Raw genomic sequence first — 23,998 nt, forward strand, 5'->3', positions numbered from 1 at the left:
ACCTGGAACGCCAGCCATCTCTCTCACGTCAACTCCATTGACGAAGATGATGGATCATCATCTCCTAAATGTCATCTCACCAAAATCGCCCTGTCTACTGCAAAGTCCCTACCCAGGAAGACTGTGCCTTCCAGATCCTCTACAATTTCAGCAGATGCTCTTCTGGGAGCTCTCCCCAGCCGGCTCCCTTCCCTACATTTTAGAGGACCCGGGCTACCCCTATGCAGCAGAATAGTCACACGCAACATCCTGGAAGCCTCATTCTCTACAGGCTCATTGGTCTATGTGACTCACATATCAGCACAAAGATGTTGTTGCTTGCTGACTGCAGCTGATGGAAATGGAAATTAGGCTCTGCTAACACAGCCTACATTACAGCTCAGTGATCTGAAATGTGAAAGCTGGTATTTCTGGTAAATACTAAATGGAAAGGGCAGTGGACTATTGTATGGGTTCAGGTGCTTGTGTGACCTGGTGTTAATTATCTAACCTGCCTGAGTTCTTCAGGACTGTAACCTTGTAATATTTCAACACCTGTTTGAATGTCAGCCTTATGAGGATTGCTGTCAGGACTGGATTGCACAATGGCTATAAAAGCTCTTCACAAATGAGAGAGAGTTTGTCACAAAACTACAAGGCTTATTTCATTAGTAGCAACTGTCTTCCTTCTACCCCTGTCGTGGTCTGGATGTCTGTATTTCCACCCCAAGGCAATATCCTTTCTTCAAGCTACAATATTTAGAATTTAAAATATAAGCAACAGTGTTAGCAGCTTTCAGAAGGACTCTTAAATATGCTTTATGTTTTCACATTTAAATTATGACTATCCGAAAGTACTATATTTGTTGAGTTCTCTCTTCTTAAAAATTGTGTCATGTCTCAAACACTTGCAATTTGAAGGGACACTGTGCAGTCATTTTGAAAGATTTCAGAAAACAAAACCATTTGTCTACTTCAGTGCTTTTGAGTTCTGTGTCAGTTCCACACTGCTTTTCAATAAACTGGTTTATCTTGCCTTGATAATCTGTGTTATAACCATTTCGGCTTCAAAATTACTGCAAAAAAAGTAATTGATCCTCCGCTTCAATATTCCTGCTGTTTCATTAGCTCTCTTACAATTCGGGGAAATCTATTTCTCACTGATGTTAAAAAACATAACAAGACCACAGCAGGGAGGCACTAGCTTCATTAAAGACCATTATTACAAAAGCAAAATGATGGAGGGCAAATTGTTTCTGGCCTTGTAGTCCTGGTACTGTAGCCCACATTAATCTGTGCATTTGGAACCACAGTCAGTTTGTTATCTTCTTTTTATCATTCACTTCCCATTGGCAGCCCCTGGTGGTGCTGGGTTTGTCAATCCACAATCCAGCAGATTTCTTCCTCTGTTGATTAAAAACAAGCTAAGCTTCTTTGGAAGTGAGGGCTACAGTCTGTCAATAACTAAATCTAGTTCCGCTTTCTAAAATATCACAATGCTGGTTTCCAGCGACCGTGGATGCCAGCATTATTTAAAGAGTGATTGAGCAGAGAAAGCATAGAAATTTTGACCCACTCAGGCTTCCATCTATCATGGGAGCCTATAATAAGGGGCTGACAAAGAAGGATTTAAGATAGAGAATCAGTGATTGCTCTATTAATCTAGTTTAACTGATACTAAAATCTGACGGAGCGAATTACAAGTTGCAGGCAGTAAGGCTTATCAATTCATTACCACTTTCAAGGCTCTCCCTTGCTTTCTTTTTGCCTTCAGCTTCTGGCAAAGGACGGCCTTTTACAGTTCAATTTCTCAGTTTATTTTTGACTGCTTTTAATTAAGTTTGATGGCCTGCTTCTGCACTACTGAAGTTATTGGAGTTGCAAAGCACTTTGCTGTTATAATGATAGCTCCCTTGATGTCTGTTCATTATTAACTGCATTTCAAAAGTGCTGCTCTCAACTCTCATTTTATAAATATTTAAATAAATGTGAATTTCTATAACATAAATATCGGTGCACAAAAGGCCGGGGTTCTGCTGCCTGTTTAATAGGTTAGACACAGTAAAGCAGAAATCTTTTCTGTACTGTCGTGTGCAACGTTAACTGCCAATGCAAATCGTCCCAAATAGACGGCCTCAATCAAATAGTGCTGGAATCTCAAGACTAACAATGATTGGTGACCTGAGTCAGTGACAGTCTCATATAAATTAATTATAGTAAACAACTAGGAAGAAAGAATGAATATTTTATAACTATAAATATTGGATTTTTAAAAACTATTTTAGAAAGTTGTTTTATCTTAGCCTTAGAATAGTGAAAAATGTTGAAAAAATTGGAGTCTGGGCTACAGTGGGAGAATTTATCTCAAAAAATGAAAATAAACAAAGAAAGACCATAAATGTTAGAGAAAATGAGTTTACTGTCTTGTCTAGGGGAAAACACCAACAGAGAAATTGCGAATTAAAAGCCACATAGTAAACCACATCTATTTTAATGATCACAGGAATAAACTGTCCTTTACCTGTCTCTTTACTTCTCCCTCTAGTAAAATACTTGTTATTTGAAAACAAAACAAAACAAAACTACAAAGGCACAGAAGCCTAAGTACAGATATGAATAAAAGACAAAAGGTGTTGGCCAAAGTGGAGTTAAGAGCAGTTGTAGCTGTTCTAAGCACTGTCCTAACTCAGTAGCTAGAGTACCCTTAACACTGTCTCTCTTGTATACTCAAGGAGGTGGAGGCATTAAAAAAGAGCAAGATGTACCAGGACTCAATTCCACATATCCTCTGTGATGTTGGGGGGCAGTGTCCTGCTCATATATTCTATGCCTATGAACTGGTAATGTCAGGAAGCAGGTAAACAAAGAATTGATGTATCTGATTTGGCACACCTAGCAGAGTTAGGAGGTCCTACACAGACATAGTGAGCAGACCGGCCAGGTTAGAGCCACATGATGGAAGGCATGAATAAAATATGGTTCTGGAAAAGAAAAATAATGTCATTTTAATATGGCTGCTCTCTTTTTCTACATGAGATATATTCTATTGTCAATCCTCTTCTCTCAGTGACACCTATGTAGTTTATTCTATATGTACAATCCACCCGAGAAAATTGGTACTTGGAACTTAGTAAACACGACGTACATAATCAAGGGGCCTGTACTTTCGTTTCTTGCTTGACTCTGAGGTCAGCAGCAGCCAATTGTACTACTGCATCTTCATCTACAAAGCCCTCTAAGATACAACTGAGTAAGGGAAGATATCTATCTTCTTGGCAAATCTTAATGTAAGTAATTGTAAGTGATAACAGCACTAGCAAATCATTCTGATTAACAGGGTCAATTAAGGATTCAAATAGTAAAAATGACTCCTGACCAATACTTAAGTGAGAAAAAGTATGAAAATAGTAACAAAGCCAAAGAAATACAATTTAAATAGTTCCTGGAAAAGAAATACATTATCATATAAATTTGGATGGGATAATCATTTGAAAGACAAGGGATAAATAATTTTTTTTTGTTCTGAGTTTCAGGGGTGCAGGTCCAAAGTTGGTGGTTGCATTGGTTCTGGCCAGTGAAAGTCTTGCCTCCCAAGGCCTGGGACAGCAGAGCTGCCCAAAACAGGGCAACAGGAAGACAGCATGCTGGCACTCAGTCCATCTTTATTACTCAATATGGTGCCATCTGGAGTCATGCTATGTTTTCTTCTTTGGTTATTTCTCTCAGCAATTGGGTTGACCATCAAAATTGCTCAATCCCAAAAAGCAATCCACTGTGTTCAAGCACTAATTAATAGTACTCTTGAAAGTCTATGACATTTGTATTATGAGACACAACTAAAGAAGAGACAGAGAAGTTTTTTCAGCATACAGAAAAAAATCAACTTAGTTTGACCCAAAGGCACATTATCAAGAATTTCAAGAACTGTAAATTCTTCCTATGAAAAATAAAGGAGAAACAGAACTTCTGTACACAGGAGAAGGACTTCTGCTGGCAGCAGATGAAAACTTTCTTAACTGCTAGAGAAAAGCATTGGCAACCAGCATTGAAGGCCATGTTAATAATTTATGTGTAAATTCTTATGTTTCTCATCACTCAGGCATATTGAAGGGTAGAGATTGAATGAAGGCCTAAGAAAGTATGTTATCAGAGATCAGATACGTGGGGAACCAAAGCAGAAGCAAGGAGCATGAAGTAATCAGAATCGAAAGCAGAACTGCAGAGTTTTCAGTAGTTAAGTTTACAAATACCATCAGTACAGAATAGGTGCTTTCACAATTATGAATAAATATGGTGAATTTTATAAATTTTAGCAAAACCTAAGTTTTAACCAAAAAATGCACACTGTGAATATTTACACAGTCTTGGTAATGTCAACACAGAATGTTACTTTTATATAAACAATAGTATTTAGTATATTAAATCTGGGAAAGAAGGCAGTCTTCAATCATGTACCTGTCTTAATGTTTATATAAATATCACAGTAGGAAGCCAATAAGTAATGTTTAAAAATGAGAAACTTAGATAATCAGCATTAATATATTTCATGAACAATAAAGCAATTAACCCAAGTGTGAAGCAATTGAATGCTGGTCTTACTCCATGGCAAGAGTGTACCACACAAAGGCTAGGGGCAAGTCATTGTACTAGGGTGTGTGTATAATCCTCTTGGGACCATTTGATTTTTATATTCAGAAACTGTATTCATAAAAATAAAAATTTTTAATTAGAATAGTTTTTGCTGCTACAGAATTACTTACATCATTGCTACTATAATATGCTAGCAACCACGTGGAGAGTTTTCTCCAAGTTCCTTGTGTAGGGATGTTTTAAAAGAAGCATTAAGTCATTGGTTATATTCACTTCATCTTCAAGCCAAACCATTTCCTACTGCAAGAGAAAAATGATCTCCTAAGAGAGTCTAGAAATGTCTTGTTTTTCCTTTATGCTCTAAAAGTGACTTTTTAAAGGAAAATGAGGCCCATCCTTTGAAAAAATTTAGAAAGCTACTGTGTGGTCTGCATTCAAGAATATGAATCTTACCTTTATAAGATTTGCAAAGCATACTGCTTTCCAAGTTAAGGGTTAGTGGTTTTTTTTTAGAAAACTCCAAATTTTATTTTATGATCCAATATCCTTCAAATGAGACCTTCCTAAAAGCTGTCTGATGATGCATTTAGAAGGCAGAAAGCACTTGTTAGAAAAGTATAAAATATTTTTAAAGAAAATAACACGTAAGTTGCAAAATTATAAAAAATGGAATTAAAAACTATTGAAATGGGATATAATAAACATTGATTTTCATTCAGAGTTTTAGACTCACCAGGATAGGAAAGATGTTCTCTTCAAGGCTGCCAAATACATGCAGCCAAAACACTATGAATGTAAGATTTATATTATTCCTAATTGTTTTGTGATTCTTCTTGCTGTATGTAGTCCATTTTATTTATATGTACTAATATAAATATATATGTAAAAAAGGAATACAATTTTAAAAATTGGAAAAAAGATAAAGGTATGTTTTAAATAAATCACATTCTTTCCTTGCTTTCAACTTTGTTCTGTGATGAAATGTCAGTTTTTCTTTCTGTCAGTGACAAATTTTGTGAAGTTTCAAAAGATCAAGTATGTTTCCTGTAATCTCAAAGTATCTTACAGTAGAGTAGGAAACTGGGTAGAAATAACTTTAACCTTAGGAGCTAGCATTTGCTATTTCTACTACAGATTGCTCTTATACATGACTTTTTGGTATTATTATTAGTTATTTGAGAGTTTTGTACAACCTGGTTTGGTCATATTCAACAACCCCGCTCTGACTCTTCTCAGATACACATCTCTTTTCTGCCCAACTTGAAATTTCTTTTTAAACCATCAATACCAATTTATGCTGCCCAAACATTCTTGGGTGTGTGGAGCATGGTTCACTTGCTAGGAAACAGCACTCTTAAAACTGTTTCTCCTTCTCACCACAGCTATCAGTAGCCAATAGCTCCATGGCTAGCAGTGGCTTTCCTGCCTAACTCCCACCTAACTGCTTGCATTTCGTCTGTTTTGTAGATATTTTCACGGCCAATGTGCATTCCTATGTGCATCTTCTCTGTGGTGTTCAGACTATATCTTTATTTTAGTAACCTACCACCTCCGTCTCTCATACTTTTTTGTCCTTTTTCTACAATGATTCCTGAATCTAAAGGAGGAAAGTTTACTGTGTATATATTTCACTGATGTCTGAGGATTTTGAAGTCTCTTGTTTGCATCTCTTCCAATTGTGGGTTTCTGTGTTAATCACTGAAATCTGATGCTTCTTAGATAAAGGCTGAGAGATACATCAATCAATGTGTGGTGCTTTGAATGAGAATGGTCTTCATAGACCCATATATTTGAATTCTTGGTCACTAGAGAGTGGTGAAACTTCACAAGGGTTAGAAGGTGTGTCCTTGTAGGAGTAGGCCAGGCCTTGTAGGAGAAAGCTGGAGGTGGGCTGTGGAGTTTCAAATGCTCAAAGTTGGTCCAGTCTCTCTCTCTCTCTCTCTCTCTCTCTCTCTCTCTCTCTCCATCCTCTCTCTCTCTCTCTCTCTCTCTCTCTCTCTCCTCTCTCTCCTCTCTCCTCTCTCTCCTCTCTCTCTCTCTCTCTCTCTCTCTCTCTCTGTCTCTCTCTCTCTCTCTGTCTCTCTCTCTCTTTCTCTCCCCCCTCCTTCTCCCTCTCTCCCTCTCTCCCCCCCCCCCCCCTCTCTCTGCCTGCTGTCTGGGCATCTGGATGTAGAACTATCCGCTACTCTCCAGCACCATGTCTGCCTGCATGTTCATGCGTCTCACCATGATAACAAAGATCTAAACCTCTGAACTGTAAGCAAGCACTAATTAAATGTTTTCCATTATAAGATTGGTCAGGGTCACAATGTCCCTTTACAGCACTAAATCATTGATTAAGCCAATGTCAGTTTAAACAGTAATAGGTTTTCTTCTAGGGGCCACTACCTGTCCAGTCGTAGATTCTTGGCCCCAAAATTGTGCCAGCTATGGCTTTTATCTTTTCTGAAATGGAATTAAAAGCAAATCAGAAAGCTGTTGGCTTCTTCTCTTGTGTTCATGCCACTAAGGCCCCAGGGGTATGTCTTGCATATACCCCAGGGGTATAGCTTGCAGCATTCTTTTACACATATGGTTGGTGACTTTTTTTCTCTTCCAGTACTATTTATCGTACTTTCCTCTACTATGAAAGCTAGTCAATAGGGACACAGCTTCTGGGTCACTATTAGCTTGTTTTCTCTATGTTCTTTGACTCAAATACATCTTGTCTTCAGTAATAGGATTTTACCATCAAGGTCTAGAGGACAACACAGACCAACAGCAGTTGCCTACATTTGGGAATCTATTGGACTTTATAGGCCAACCTCTACAAGAGAGTGAGATTTTATTTGTTAGACTCCAGAACCTAGTAAGATAACTGTTGCCCTGTTAGAAGGTAATTCAATTTTTAATTCTCTCTTTCCTCTCTCTCTCTTCCTCCCTCACTTCCATCCCCACCATGTGTAAACTTCTATGGTAGTTGCTTTCAATAGTTACTGTATTAATAGTGTGAAAACGTGAGGACATTTGATAAAGTAGTTGGTAAAAGTGTTTTGTGAAATCAAAGTCCTGGCTTTTGTTCAGAAAGATAAAGCAAGTTTCTGAATATTTATGCTCTGTAACCTTTACATGTTAATCTATATTTTATTCAGCATTATGTAATCATAAATTTGAATTTTTATTTGTTTACTATAAATGGAAGAAAAGATTTCCTATAAAATACCGAGATCAATTTTACTGCTTATAAAAGCTCCTGAATTATGACACTAGGCTAATTTGTTGTAGAAAACTAAGATGTTTCAATGTTGTAAGATGTAGCAGCATTTGCTACTTTATTGTGGGTTCTTTTCTCTTCCACTCTTCTCCTCCCTTTTTCTTCCTCTCTTTCAAACACCTAACATTAGATAGGAGAGCAAAAAAGGGCAGAGAGGGAAGGGGTTGTTGGTATCATTAGATACATTCCTGCTGATTAGTGGTGTCAGTTCTATGGAATAAGTTTGATCTTCGCTGTCGTGGTAATCTAATTTCTTCTTGTTTCTTTGTACATGAATACTTAACAAACCTCAACCAACAGCAACCAACAACCCACCCCTCAGGGCTCTAGCATTTATATATCCTCTTAAAAGGTGCTAGAATTCTAATTGTCACAAACTCTCAGAAACTATCTGCAGCTGGGAAAATCAGGCCTCTACTAAAAAAAAAAAAAAAAAAAAAATGAGGCAAATCATAGTTGAACAGGGCAACAGTGACCCTAATAGGCTCTGGAGTCTAACAAAAAATCTTTACACCTGGGATTTAAAAAACCATTCTTATAATATTTCTGTAGGTTTCTTTTAATAAAAAAAAATTTCACTACAGTAAGAGAGATTCTTCACTTTATCTTACTTTGTATGCCATAGAAGTTCTACTTGTTCATTCTGTGACATTAAATTTCACTGTGTCCTCCACAGATACAGTACTTAGTATTATGCACTTGATCGTTTAAGAAATATCAGATATTTCCACACTTAGAAAAATGATTTATAAAATTATTCCTACTGGAAATTTTGTAAGGGTTCTACCCAGGGTGTAAAGCACAGTGATTTCTGGAGGAGGCACATTAAAAAAAAAAAAGGAATAAAACACCTTGCAATAAAATTAAAGACATAACAGCAAATATGCTGCTCTTTTCCTGCATTGCCCTTTATTACATGCTTGCATTGCAAACCCTCACTGTTATTTCTTTACATTAAATTTACCGTGAGGCTACTATTCTCCATATGTCCAGTGTCACTTCTTTAGCCCGTACATCTGTTCTCTCTGATTCATTTCGAATTCAACTTCCTTCCACCACCTTCTCAGTCGCTTATCACATTTGTGTTCAAAGGGAAAACAATCAAGACTCCATCTCCTTTTGAATCTTAGCACTTAAAATCAAGCTGGTTACTGGATATTGTGTGGATATACCATGTAGTGTACTATTAATATCTTTATATATGTTGTATTTGCTACAGTGAGTGATAAGTTACTTAAAACATTTTACTGATATGTGTGTTTTCCACAGATCCAGTGTAGCACAATATACATAGAAGGTGGTAACATATTTGTTAAGATATTTTTACTTTTAATTACGTGTGTTCTAGAATGTGTGCGGGGGCATATTGCATGTGAGTGCAAGAGCCAATGGAATCGAGAAAAGGGCATTAGGGTCCCTGGAGCTGGAGTTACAGGACAAGGGCTCTGGGATCCAAATACAGGTCCTCTGTAAGAGCAGCAAGTGGGCTTATGTCCTGAGCCATATTTCCAGGTCATAGTAGGTTTTAGTATATTTTGATTGGTTGCATATCTTTTTGGCTGATGAAAAGTCTCTTGTAAGTCAGTCTCATTATATCCTGAAGTGACTTTCCAGACACTTAGAATTTTCTTAATTATGCAAGTAAAGGACACAGGAAACCCCCTCCTATATTTGGTTAATAGCAATCTAATTCACTATAATTTTATTTCCTCTTACTTGGAAATTGAATTGTTTTACATGTGAACAACAACTGGTTGATGTTAATTTATTCTACACATTATTTTATAATGATTGGCAGCACCCACCATATGTAAAATATTTTGCATTATCCTATGCTTTTTCCAATATTTTGACATGGTATGTTAGATGTATACATCAGAAATTTAACTCCAGTGATAAAGGTTAGCATCATTACAGCTGCTGGTCACAGTGAATAACATTGTGACATGTTAGCTGTAGCTGAGATTTGAGATCATGGAGTGATTAATGTGCAATTGGAATTAGTGTCCAGATCAACGAATCAATCCCATCTTAACATTCTGTGCCTTTAATTTCCATGTCAGATGTGTTTTGTGAGTTTGATGCCATGAAAATGAATTGCTTTATGTAATTTTCGTGAGGTTTTCTTCAGTGATGAATTCCTTTTTCCAAGAGGAGAGAGACACCTTATGAAGCATTGAACCTGGCAGCAACATACATTAAGCAAAAAGGAGAAAACCTCCACGAACACCTTTCTGAAGAGGCATCACAGCACCAGGAAGAGAGGAAGAGAGATTTCACCATAGGAAAGAAAACAAAGACATATATTTCAGAGAGAGAGAGAGAGAGAGAGAGAGAGAGAGAGAGAGAGAGAGAGAGAGAGAGCGCAACAGAAGCCTCTGGCTCCTAACTTTTGGTAATGTCATTTTATGATAATACAGGTAAATGTACTACTTGTGTGCCACAGAAATGAATTTAAAGGAATCACAGAAAAACATGCCAAGAAAATATAAATAAATTTCAGGGATTTAATGAGCAAAATGCTCAATAATGTGATTAATTATACAAGGATAATTTTTCTTAATAACAGTAATATATACATTATAATCTAAATGTATGTTGAAATAAGGTAATGAAATATTATGAAAATAGTTTTTATATTGTGGGAGACTGGAACTTTTGCTGGACCTCCTTGGCAAAGTTAATAATAAACCGTAAGGTAACTTAAAACTTAAGCCTGCTATTCTAACGTGTACTCAGTCTGTTTGTGTAGCCTGCCATCAAGAGAACAATTTAAAAACTAGCTGTAAATGCATTTTATTTCCCATGTAATCAGCTCTTACAACTTAAGATAAAGCACAGCATTCTTTTTAAATCATTCAGTCTTTCAGGCTTTTTTCCCAGTAATAACTCATGTGCATTTGATAATAATGTGCTGAAAACAGCAAATGCATGGTGAAAAAAAAAAAAAAAAAAAAAAAAAAAAAAAAAAAAAAAACGCCTTATAAAATGAACTTCCAACCCAAATGTTAAACACAAGGTACAGATACTGCTTGACAAACAAGGATGTTGAGAACTGTGTTATATGGGTCAGTTGGAGTTATTGATTTAATCCCTTGTAAAACTCTGTTAAATATTTTCATAAAGTAACTCCTATTCCTTTGCCCTGTGATATTTACTGAACTTTTCACAAAAAAACAAAACAAAAACAAACAAACAAACAAACAAACAAAAACAGAGTAAAGCCCATTGTTAGGGACAAACACACTCAAAAGGCACACCAAAGGGACACATACAGACACAAAGGGATAGACTCATAAAACCGTATTCAGGCAGGCACAGAGTCAGACTCATACAACAGATAGACAATGAGATGGAGGACACAGGAAAAGTAAAGCAGGAAATTCAAATCCGGTTTACTCTTACACACTATTGGCACCTCTGAGTTTTTATTAATGTTTTTATACTGATGGCATTTTGAGACCTTATGTGAGAAATCTTTAATATGTTTAGCCCAGTGAAAAATATTTAACATATAAAGTGAAATACTTTATACCAGCTTAAAACATACATCATTATTCACATTTATGCAACAGATACCATATTTTTCTATTAGTTACCACAAAACAGTATAATGTATATGAGCATAATGTATATATTAGCCACATTGCACTCATCATTTGTAGAATTTACACAGTAACTATACAGCCACTCTTGTCATCATGAAATAAGAGATAACTTTTTCTTATTACAAAATAAAATGTGGAAGTGTCTTGATTTCATATCCAGTAGAGCATTTTAATGTAATTCTTGGAAATCTTTTTAGTGTCTCTGGAAAATAAAGTTACTCTTTTCATCACATATCCTTCCTAAAGTCCTATTTTTTCCTTAAGAGTAAGCTTCAGACTTAATTTTCCAAATAAAGAAAACCATTTATTATAGAAAAATATAGATTAGAATACAGAAAGTTAATAAATATATATTATATTGTATATGGTATTAAAATATGTAGTGTACATATCATTACATTCTCAGAAAGGTAGAAGTATGTTTATTATACTGACCCATTTGCGACTCTGTTTTCATTTTTATACACTGGACACATTAAAATCCTCATTTTCTCATTTATAAATATGCCTGCTTCTTATTGTAGAAGCATTCTTTGAAAGCATGTTTTTTTTAATAGTTATATAGATTTACTGTTGAAAAATAGCCTTTTATAAGTTCTAAAGGAACATACTTGAGTGTTCATAATTCTCTATGCCATTAAAACAGACTGCAAGGAACATCCTATTGTTTAAATCTTTTTAGACATTCCTAATTATTACCTTATATTAAATCACTACAATTAGAATTGCTGTGTCAAAAGCAAGAGCCATTAAGATACTTGATGTACAAACGAAAGGCTTATTGTGTACTTTTTATCTGTTCCTAGCCCTGTCCTTAGTATACTGGATTATTTTTTCCTCTTCATCCTTGAAACTGGTTAAAGCACAGAATCAATGTGAATTACACATAAAATAAAAAACTGAGAAGACCGCTATATGGGTTTAGCGAAGTATAAGATGCTTTTAATTAAGTTGTTAATATCAATCTCTTTCCTACCTCAATAGTTTGTGACTCTAGCTCACAAAGATTCAGGCTGATGGTTTTCTATAGTCATATATTTTCCTTAAGGGAATCATGAATAAATGTGTCAGAATTTGGAAGCTTTGTAATTTTAAAATCAGAAATAAGGGAATCTAATGAGACTTGGAGCAATTGGCCTTTTGAACTGTCTACTCTGTGAATGGCAAAAATGTGCTGTTTCTGTGGTAATCCAGCCTTTTGCCATCTGTGGGTTGAAAAGGCTGGTTTGATATTGGGGAGCATTGCTGGAAACTGCCAGCCCTACTCTCCACCTCTGCAGGTATGTAAGCACAACCATTCCTTGTAGCTCAGGAATTTTGACCATTGCTTTAACTTTAAGCCTCTGTATCACTATAAATTCTGCCATTTAATGTTATGAGAGGAAAAAATGCATTGGTTTTAGAGACATGTGCTGAAAAGTGCGGTGAAGCTTCAGTATGAGTTTTGTAGGATAAAGATGGAAGAGGAGCAACATTGTATCAGGGAGAAGTGGCCATGTTGGACACACTTAACTCACCGGGAGCTGAAGCCCATCATGTCCCTCAACACTGGGGCCAGCATACTGACAGTCAGGCACCGTCACTGGGGTTTCACAGGCCAGGAACTGCTTGCCTTTTATTTCAAGCTGGAACAAAACATAATGTCAGTCATCTTTGTCTTCTCTTTCAAAGTTAATATAATACTCATCATATAATTTTCCTGTCATATGAGATATTCATTTATCAGAATATTCAATACAAAGGTAACAGTAAACCATTGATGTCTCTAATTTATACCCCAATGGTTAAGACTGTTTCAGTGAATGGACCAGCTATATTTTTTTCTATAAAAGAGCTCTTGCAAAAGATTATTACTTCACTGTAATCATTCATATCCATTTGGTTTAATTGATATGCTAATTCAAGAAGTCATTTAAATGCATTGTCTTAAAAGACTATAAATCTAAATATATTTCAAACCTCAAAAGAAGCAAAATATTAAGATATTATTTACCATTTTTCCTATGGAAGGGAATATTAATTATACTTAAGCAATTCCTACAGCCTGTGTCTGTCCTAACTCATGTACTTCATGAGCAGACAACTGTCTCATCAAATGTGGCATTTTGTCACTCTAGTGAAACTTGTGATGAACACACAAATCCTTTAGGCTGGGCTGCCCATGTAAGTGAGATATGTCAGGCAGGATCTCCCACTCACCACTACTAAATGCACATGACCCACACCTCATTGAGAACTCAGGCCATTGCAGTGTGCGACTCTGAACACAGATCAGAGAAGGCAGAAACACATCAGATTGTTCAGCATGGTTTTGTTTTGAATCTTTGCCTACTTGCATTTGACTCTGACTGAGTCTTAGGGGCTTTGTGCAACTTGCTGATACTACTGATGTTCTTTATCTTCCTGTTAAAATGTACCCCTGTATGACCCACTTACCACAGTACCCTTTATCACTTGCTGGCCTAATTAGTTGTCTGCATTACCACCTGATTCTAGTACTATCTTCCATAAGCGAATAATACAACTCCACATATCTCAGGTTCTATCCCTACCCCAAACACTGCTTTCTCGTGTCCATATAGGGATTTCTTATTTCATTTCACCTGATACTGATCACTTAATGGTTCCTCTTTCTTTTTATTTAAAGTATGGTGTTTTAAAGGAAGAACTACTTTGAATTTTGAAACTCTACTTCAAAATTAACTATTGTTCTACTCTCTCTCTTCTCTTTCTCTTTTATAATTCAGACAGGGTTTTGTTTATTTGTTTGTATTATTCTGAAACACTTTCTTATCCCTTGTCTTTTTTTCTGTTCCTGTGTTCCTGCCATGGTAGAAATATATCAATCCTCACTTAGACAAAGACAATACTTTGGCATATTGATTCAGTTCTATCTGAAAGCAGAGGGTACTTTTAAATTAGGATAATATAATGGGAGTTTATTAAAGACTCTCTTTACATGGATGTAGCTGCATGAGGAAAATTACCCCTGCGGTATGGTAGACTTGCCTTGCTCAGGCTGCATGCTTTAGCAAAGAAAGAGTATTATAGGGACCTTCTGAATCGGAGCCTGAACATAAAACACAGTCTTCACTTTCCATCATATTTTTTATGAGATAAAGACACTGAAAGCCTAAGTACAAGGGAGGGGGGAGGGTTGCTGATGACCGTCCTATGCACTACTTTCTGGGTTAGGGAAGAACATCAAAAGATAGTGAAATGAAAGGGGGCCAGCAGTAAGTCCTGTGTATGATGAAGAAGAAAAGAATAAAAAACAGATCTATGTTTCCTTTCTGATGCCAAAGTGTGATCTAACAAATCAGATTCATCACCTGTATAATTTATAATACATGCTTCAGAAATTTTTTTGGATTAAACAGCAGAGTACCAAGTTAAAGAAGGAAGGTGTATCTGTGCACCATAGACCCATAGCCACATCATAACGCAGAATCTGTTCAGTCCAACTCCAGAAGTCTCCATAGACTTTAACAGATCCAAGATTCTAAAATCCAAAATCCAAGGCTCATTTGAGGCTCAAGAAAATTTCTTAACTATACAAATAAAAAAGTTACGCAATTCCAACACATAATGGTGCAGGCAAAGCATTCCCTATCCAGAGTGGAGGGATGGGGTAGAGGAAAGAAAACTTGAATCAAAGCAGTATCCATACCCAGCAAGGCAAATATCAAATTCTGCAACTCCATATTACACATCTGGAATTTCTGATAGCATCATCTGGGCTCCAAGGGACTTAAGTAGCCCTCTAGCTGAGCTGCCTATAGCATGTTTAGTTTAGGTCCTGGGCTAAGCCCACTCTATTCTCTCAAAATAAGGTTAGGCTTCCTGAAAGCCATGTGTTGTGCTTCAAGTTTCCCAGCTTTTGTGAGCTTTCATCAATGGTGTGTTGCGGGGGGTGGGGGGGGGGTGGAGAGGATGGCGGAAGCGTGATGCTGCTTCTATTTTTGAGTTATTTCTTCCCCTATAATTAACCACTCTCTCATGTTCCTGTTACTAACCCTAATAAAACTCACTGGTTCAAAGCCAAGTTGGGCTTTGGTGGTATCTGAGTTTGTCCTCCTGTGGGATCCCTGTCTGGGGTAAGCAGACATGTGGATTGGGTTTCTACAGGAAAAGTTTTGTCACAGAACATTACTTCCTCAAATTGGTTCCACAGACCTAAGAAGCACATGGTCAGGCTTGCAAGAGCAAAAGACTCACTTGTGGCACCAATTTTCTTTATTATTGTTTGTCTTGTTGCTGGGGAAAATATGTCAAAAGCAGTTTAAGGAAGAGTGTTCTGACTCAACATTTTAGCAAGTCCTTCATGGTGAAGGGGTTTTAATGACAAGGGTTTGAGGTGGCTTGCAGAGAATGTCGCATATTCCTGTTCTGCTACCCTCCTTTGTATCCAGCAAGGTCTTCTCACCTCAAGCAACCTAATCCAGAGAATCCTGGATGATCAGAGCATGACCAAAGGCTTGTCTCCTAGTGATTCTAGAGCCTCCCAAGATGCCAATCCACCAGTATTAACAAAAGAGCAATCCATTGCCCTTAAGGAAAGCTTATGTTCTTTCAGGGGCTGGAGGACACTGCATAGCAGTTAGGCATTGAACTCCTTGAGGAGGCAGATACCTTACCTAACAAGTGTGTACCCTCAAGAAGATCACGGCCAGCTACCCATTACGTATCTCCTATCTCTACCTCCCAAATGCTGGTATTACAGGCGTGTGCCCCGACTCCTGGTTTATGTGGTGCTGGGCTCCACATCCAGGGCTTGGTGCACATGAGATGAGTACCTTGCCAACAAGGCCACTTTCCAGCACCAATGATCACATTTATCCACCTAAGGCATTTGATTTAATAATTAAAAATAATAACAAATAGAATTCAAAACACTTTTCAATGACTAAACAAAAGTTTCCCTCAGGTGCTTGTTAAAAATACAAATTCTGTCATATGGCTATATAACGAATTTCTATGATATATAATTTTAAGTGACACAGAATGGCATATATGGGAACCTTTTGCTTTCACCCTCTCCTACAACCTTGCACTTTCCTTCTTTCAACCAACCCATACCAAACCATCTGTGTTTACTTGCATCTTCTCTTTTGGGAAAAGAGATAAACATGCACTTGCGCCCGTATACACACACACACACACACACACACACACACACACACACACACACACATTCCTACCTCAGCCTTCTCTTTTAAAATGTCATATTTTACCCCTGGAGGCTTTTATTTTACTAAATGCTATCCAAGATATTTATCGGTAAATAAGCCTCTTTATTATATGACTTTCTTTTGTTTTATGTACAGAAACACTTTACTTCCCCTGCAATTGATTTTGATATTAAATAAGTTATACTTTGGATGAGTGCAGTTTTGTGTGTAGTACACATGTAGGAAAATTTTCTCTAAGTGTGCATGCTTGCATTTGCAATTATTAGTGTGGTAAGAGCCAGAAATTTTCCCTTGGGAATTAAATCGATTTGTTCTTCTTCCAGCAATTTGTTACAATACTAAATACGATAGGTGAAAATTATATCTGAGTGATTTTAATTAATATTTAAATATATGATAGCTGCTGAGTATAGTATTTAAACGGATATTAGTGAATATTTTCTGTGAAATAGCTGTGAATATCTTCACCACTGTTATTTTAATTTTAACCCAAAGGATGTTTTTCCTTATTTTTTGTCCCCTACATGAAGCAAAGCCATTAACTACATCAGCAAAATATTTCTTGGAATTTGAGTTTTGAAGGGTTTTGTTGCAATGCTGTGATGGAAAGCGCCACTTCGTACAGAGGTCCCACAGTGCCCTCTAGTGGTATCCTCTTCTACTGCACATTTCTTGCATTAGTATTGGGGCAAACATGAGAAGACAGAGCTAGATTGAGGAGTCTTTCCTAGCTTTTAAGTCTACACAGCAGCTCTATGCACTTGAGCTGATAAGGAAACGCAACGGAAGTAAAGCATTAGAGAACACATTAGCACTGCTGTAACACCAAAGGCCAAATTACTGTCTGCAAATATTCGGTGTCCCATTAAGGATTTACTTTCTTCCTAGTTATTTTAAACAAGATAGATTTGAGATAACTAAGTATCAGGCTGCAGTGTTTTAATTATAGTAAAGAATGCAAAAATTAAGTGATAAAATAAATTGTGTCCATATAATAGAGCAAAACGGGGAAAGAGGGAAATAAATCAGCATAATAATACAAGGAAAGCCTGGGGAATGGTTGTGTTTTTTGATTTTTGGACTTAGGTAATTCCTTAGGCCATGTGAATAACAGTTTCTAGAAAGATGTATAGACTATTTTTGTTCTTTGCCTTCTTTTGTGTATGTGGTACTGTGTGTGTACACAATGTATGGCTATGTGCTGTCTGTGCTCTGTGTTGTATATGTAGGCATATAGATGTATATCAATTTCATCTGAGACAGAAACATTTTATCTTAAAGTGAATTTCCTTAAGAAACAAGATGAATAACTCAAAGTAGATTCAGGAACTCCCTGAAACTGACCAGTTTCACTAGGCCCCTCCTTGTCAGAGTAAACAATAAAAGTGGAAAGTAACTCTCACACCAAAGGAAGCTGAGCTGCAAAGAACACTCTCAGAGGAGAAAAGCTGCAGGGACTCTGGGACTAGAACAGCTGCTTTGAAGCCCTGGAACTGTTTGAAAGAGGTTCAGACCAATTGCACCACTTGGAAAGGACACTCTCCAACCGGTTGAGCTGCCTGCAGGCTGTGTGGTTTGCTCTAGGTTCTGAGCTTCATGAGCTGTCACCCATGCTGGGTTGGCTTTGGGTCATGCAGTTGTCTTTGAGTCATCTCTGTCCCTGTAAGTAACCCCTCACCCATATTCCTGTAAGCAACCCTGATAAAATGTATGGTTCATGTTGGACTTTGATAGTATCTTTACTTTGGTGGTGTCCATACTTTGATCTGTTGTGGCTCCCTATGGCAAAGTAGACATATAGATTGCAAGTCTACAGCAAGTCTTGTCACGAAACATATATATGCACATGTGTACAGGCTCATGTCTGTGACAGAAGAGGACAGAAATCCATATCTAGTCCCTTTCTCCATCACTCTCCACATTATTTTTAGAGAGGGTCTCTCACCAAGCATGGCACTCATGCAACAATCTAAATTCCTGGCCAGTACTCCAGTCCCAGTCTTGCTAGGTCTGGACTTACTGGTGTTTTCTCATGAGTTCTGGGGATCTGACCTCAGGTCCTTAGATTCCTGTGGAAAGATCTAAATGAATTGAACCGCCAGCCACTAGACTGTGAAGAAGTATGGGACTCAAACATTGAAAGGATAGTAACAGAGGGTGAAGTGACATATCACAAAAGTTATATGGCTACTTTTAGAAACTGGAGGCATTGACTTTGATTCCAAATGATACTGGAAGTGAAAGGGGTGTTTGAATTAGAAACTGACAGGAGACTCTGGCTAGCTAGATGTTGACAGGTATCTTGAAGATGTTAGGAATGAAAGGCAAAGAATCAGTGGGAAATTTTACTGTGAGGATACAGAGGGTGAACAGGACTTGGAACCAAGCAGAAGCAACACAGACAGCAAGTGCCTAGAACATACTCTGAACAAACTTGACATGGAGACTCAGAACTGAGAGGTAAAGTATGGCTTTGTCGCTAAGCAAATGGAAACAGAATGAGTACATGTGTGGAAGAGGAGAATTAAGACAGGATGAGTTAGAGGTGGGGATTAAGATCCATTGTGCACTTCTTGATTCCAAGATGCTTGTTGACACCAAAGAGCTAGAGGAAGAAACATAAATTTCAGAGGAAACATAGGCCTAGAACCACAACTCTCAAAGTCAGCAGGACAGAAAATTCTATCAAGAAATACAATTAGGAAAGAAAGTCCAAGGACTAAAGCCCTGGGTGTGCCAGTTTTGGATTTGGAGATAGAAGGATAAAATAAGGATAAATAGTTTTCTCTGTGTAGGTACTCTAAGAGTATTGTCCTAAACTGAGAACAGTGACCAAACAGTGACCAAAGACAAGAGTTCCCTGAGCTGGCAAATACTGCAGTAAGCAACATACAAGAAGGTTTGTACAGCATGCTGTGTTTACAATGTAGGAAACACCCTGATCTGATATGCTCCAATGAGATAATGTTCTGGAGTTGGGGGAGGGGATGCTAGAGTGTAGCATGAAGAAGATATAAAAAAACATAAATCTAGAACAGACTATGCTATTCTCATACAAAGCAGAATATCAATTCATATACATTAGTTAATCATTTCTTTCAAAGAGTAGCTCTCCAAAAATTTCCAAAACTGAAATCACACAATGTACCCTAACTATAATGAAAATAAGATGAAAAATAAATAAAAAGGAAGATTGTGCACTTGTACACGCACACACACACACACACACACACTTAAGTATGAATGGGAACTAAGAAAACACAGTTGAAAACAACTCAAGAAATATCACTGTAGATAGATATACAACTGTACAAAACACTGGAACTTGTGAAACGTCCCAAATCCTTACCCTACCCACTGGTATACTTCATTTCTCATGTTGGGCACCACTGGCAGATGTGCACTTCTTCCTTACTGAGAAGGTGGTGTAAGTAGATGCGTATAGTTCTAACTATTGTGTGAACTGCTGAAATGCACATATCTACACATCATGGCGAGTAACTGACAAATCAGCATGGACTTGGTACTCAACATATGCCTGTTGATTAAATAGATTTTTAGACAACTACCATATTCAAATGTAAGACATTCATGTGCATGGTTAAAAATTCCTAGCTTCCTGAGTGGCATGTGAAATGTCAGTCATTAAATTGTGCTGCATTAATTAGAAAATAAATCTACCCTTCAGAGATGCTACCAAATTAAACTTTAAAAAGTGTGATCACCAGAGGTTTTTCAGTTTTCCAAAAGAATGAGCTACTAAAGTTAGCATTACTATTTTGCTTTGGCCTTACTTTGACACCCCACTTGAAAGGAAGATGCTTTGCTTACAAGGCTACTGTGTTTTCCACTCTTCACCAGCGAGCTTCTGGGACCCAAACTTGGTCAGTAGAAAGACTAGAGGGCTCCACAATTACAGAAATCCAGCAAAGTAATAATAGTCATCTAAATTCTGAAGTCACTAATGTTTTTCTGCATTCTGTTTCTTGGAATAACATCAAGAGATATTTTGCAACAAAATTAAAGCCGACTCAAAGGAGTTCCACTGCCATTTAAATGGTGCTTTAACTGAAGCACAGTGAGATGTGAGGCAGAACTGTGACTATGTGCTGACTCATTATCATTTTATAATGCAAATGACATAATGAATAATGATTTTGTATTAGTATCCCTGTTTTGAAAACCATGCATAAGGTTCTATTTGCTACTGAAGACTAGAGACTGCCTGATAAAACAAAATAAGCTATTTAGTTCAAAAGCCCAAAAGCAGCAAAAAGTAAATAACCTTTTTATAAAACATTACTTGAATGAGCTGAAAAGTAAACACTTTCTCCTTTTCAGATATTCTTACATTCAGAAAGGCTTACACAATATGGCATGTAGTTCTTGGTTTCAGGAGGCTAGAGACATAATGGTAACTTTTGGGATCCAAATTTTTCCCAATGAATTTAGCATATTTTCTAGAGACTTCAGTTTTCCCTATGTACAGAGGCATGTAGGTCTGAAAAGCCCAGTTACAGTTTAGTCTAATTTGTGGTTCTAAAATCTAAAACCTTGGAGATTAACCTTTTTTGAATGTCTACTTAATCTTCCAAGCTATCTCTCTTTTTAGTTCTCCTTTTCTCTCTGTAATACAAGTGACAAAATAAACAATTTGGTGTTGCTTACTAAAATGCATGGGAGTATACCTAATTTTGTGACATTGGGCCTTGGGAGCAATTCTGTCTATGTGCACATAGAAAGGAACATAGTGATCATGAACTTTCTTGTTAAACATATTCTGCTAGAAAATTTTCTTTCTCTTGCTTTCTTGATCTTAAGTTTAATTGGAAGGGGAAATTAGAAAAGAAAGCTCAGGAAACCTCAACCCTATACAGAGAACTATTGATAACCAATTGATGCTGAGAGGAGGAAGAAATAACCTTCTCCAGGGAAGAGCAGAACAGTTCACTATCCAATACCAAATAATCAGCACTGAAATAATGCACATAACATTACATAGACTGAGAAGATTTATATTTAGGTATACATATATACATATACAACTATATATATACACACAAATACACACACACACACACACATATTCAACAGAATTGTTAAAGAAGCCATAAATTTGAAAGAGAGCAAGGATTTGTGGCATATGGGGTATTTGGAGTGAGGAAAGAGAAGGGAAATTGTATTAATTATAGTATAATTTCAAACATTAAAAGAATTAATTTTTACAAAGCAAAAGGAAAGAAGGAGAGGTGAGAAAAGAGTTGCATTTTATAGCATGCAGAATACTCTGAATGCTTGCAGGTAAATCTCTAATGAATTATTAGAGACCTGCTGTCTAAGTCCCTGCCCAAGATTATCTTCTTCATGAATGTGAAGCTATGTTCCTCAAAGCAGCCTTTTCACTTACTTATGCAGGGCATAGACATTCTGCATGACTATCCTAACTCAAAGTAAACTCTTTAACCTATCCTCCCCCCTTTTTGGTTAGGATATCCCAGTGGGATGTATGCTTTGTTTTGTTCAAATACTGCTCTGAAATCTATCTACCTCTCTCTCCCAATCTGCATAATAAATCTGGAAAACAGGGACTTGGTTATGACAGTGGGTCCAAGGGGAAAAGGGAATTAACTGTTATTTTAGCACAATCAGGGAACACTTGCAGAGTAAGACGTGGCACTTATACATTTAAAACCACCTTGGAAATGTTACAGTGAAATAAACAACAGTAACTTTTGCAGAGGCCAAGTTTCAGACTGGAGGTTTAGGGCAACAAGCTGTTTAGAAGAGACAGTTGTAATAATAGAGCAGACAGCATGAACTGTAGAGAAGAAGAGATGGAATCAATGCTTTTCTAGTGTTAAATTTTCTACTTCGTGATCCATGTAATCCTTTATTTTGTGATATGTCCCATTGAAGAGTATATATGACTCCCTCATTCTTTCTATTTTGGGCAAAATGCAAAGTATTTCTGAGCATTTCCCAAAGATTTTAACAATTGAGTTTGAAGCCCACTAGACATCTTGTAATGTTATTTAGCAAAAAATTGTTGAAAGGTAGGGGTTACCATAGATAGGAAATTAGAACTGGATTATCTACACATGCTTGAAGAAGTCACCACTTGACAGCCGTATCCCTAGTAGATTCCAGATGACCCATTTTCCTATAGGGTGAGGAGGTACATTGGTAAAGAAGATATGGCAACATGTGAGAGCTCAGTGGTGACGTCTTACTTACCAGGATCAATGGCACTCAAGGATTTCAAGAGTCAAAGTATTGCTTCCAATCATCAAAAAGAAGGTGGATGTCCCTCAAACAAGGAATGGATAAAAAAAACTGTGGTATGTCCCCTGGATGGGGAGGCCTGGTGTCACTCAGAGGAAGGACAGTAGGCTACCAAGAAGAGACTTGATACCCTATGAGCATATACAGGGGGAGGAGGTCCCCCTCAGTCACAGTCATAGGGGAGGGGAGTAAGGGGAAAATGGGATACAAAGGATGGGATAACAACAGAGATGTAATATGAATAAATTAATGGAATATATTTTTAAAAAAGAAACTGTGGTACATTTAAACAATGTAATACTACTCAGCTATTAAAAATAAGGAAAGCTTGAAATTGGTAGACAAATGGATGGAACTTGAATTGATCATCAGGAGTGAGATAACCAAGGGCCAGAAAGACAAGCATGGTATACACTCACTTATAAGTGGATATTAGCCCAATAAAGATGCCCTCCGAGAGACTCCACCCAAGAGGGGATCGAGGCAGATGCTGGGACTTCCTGGTGGACTCCAGATGGAGCACTGAAAGTGATGAGGAAGAATGGGGGAACAGAGGAAGAAAGAGGGTTCAGCAGTCCCACAAGGAGACCTTCAAGGCCAGCAGATCTGGACCCCAGGTGGGGGGATGTACAAACTGTTGCACCAACCAAAGACAATGCATGCAGTAAACCTAGACCCCCTGTTCAGATCTAGCCAATGGAAAGCTCATTCTCCACAGTTGCGTGGAAAGCAGGGACTGCTTCTGACATGAACTCCTTCCCCTTGGTGGGGAGGCCTAGCAGGCATACGGTGGCAGGGAAAGCAGGCTATCAGGATGAGACCTGAAAGGCTGTGGTCATATGGCAGGGAAGGAGGTCCCCTTCTGTCAGAAGTCTGGGGGAGGGGAATAGGGCAGAAGATAGGAATGGAAAGATACAAGTGACAGGATAACAATTGGGATGTAATCTGTATACATTATAATAAACTAAAATAAAAATTAACAAGATAGAACATTGCATGGCATGGAACTACACAGTATTTAGTGACATTGTAGTGGCTGCTGTAATGACATGATCCACAGATGCTTTTGACAAAGACTGGGAAATTGTGACATT

At 37.4% G+C, this 23,998-nt stretch overlaps 1 long non-coding RNA gene across 1 annotated transcript in view; it reads right to left on the bottom strand.

Annotated features, from left to right (window-relative positions):
• Positions 1-23,998, bottom strand: part of LOC127204562 (uncharacterized) — a 956,944-nt gene that overhangs the window by 324,979 nt on the left and 607,967 nt on the right. The window contains exon 3 of the long non-coding RNA XR_007832481.1: positions 12,948-13,055. This is a non-coding gene — a long non-coding RNA (uncharacterized LOC127204562). The remainder of the gene's footprint in view (positions 1-12,947; positions 13,056-23,998) is intronic.

The sequence above is a fragment of the Acomys russatus genome, chromosome 2, assembly GCF_903995435.1.
Source record: "Acomys russatus chromosome 2, mAcoRus1.1, whole genome shotgun sequence".
Lineage (NCBI taxonomy): Eukaryota > Metazoa > Chordata > Mammalia > Rodentia > Muridae > Acomys > Acomys russatus.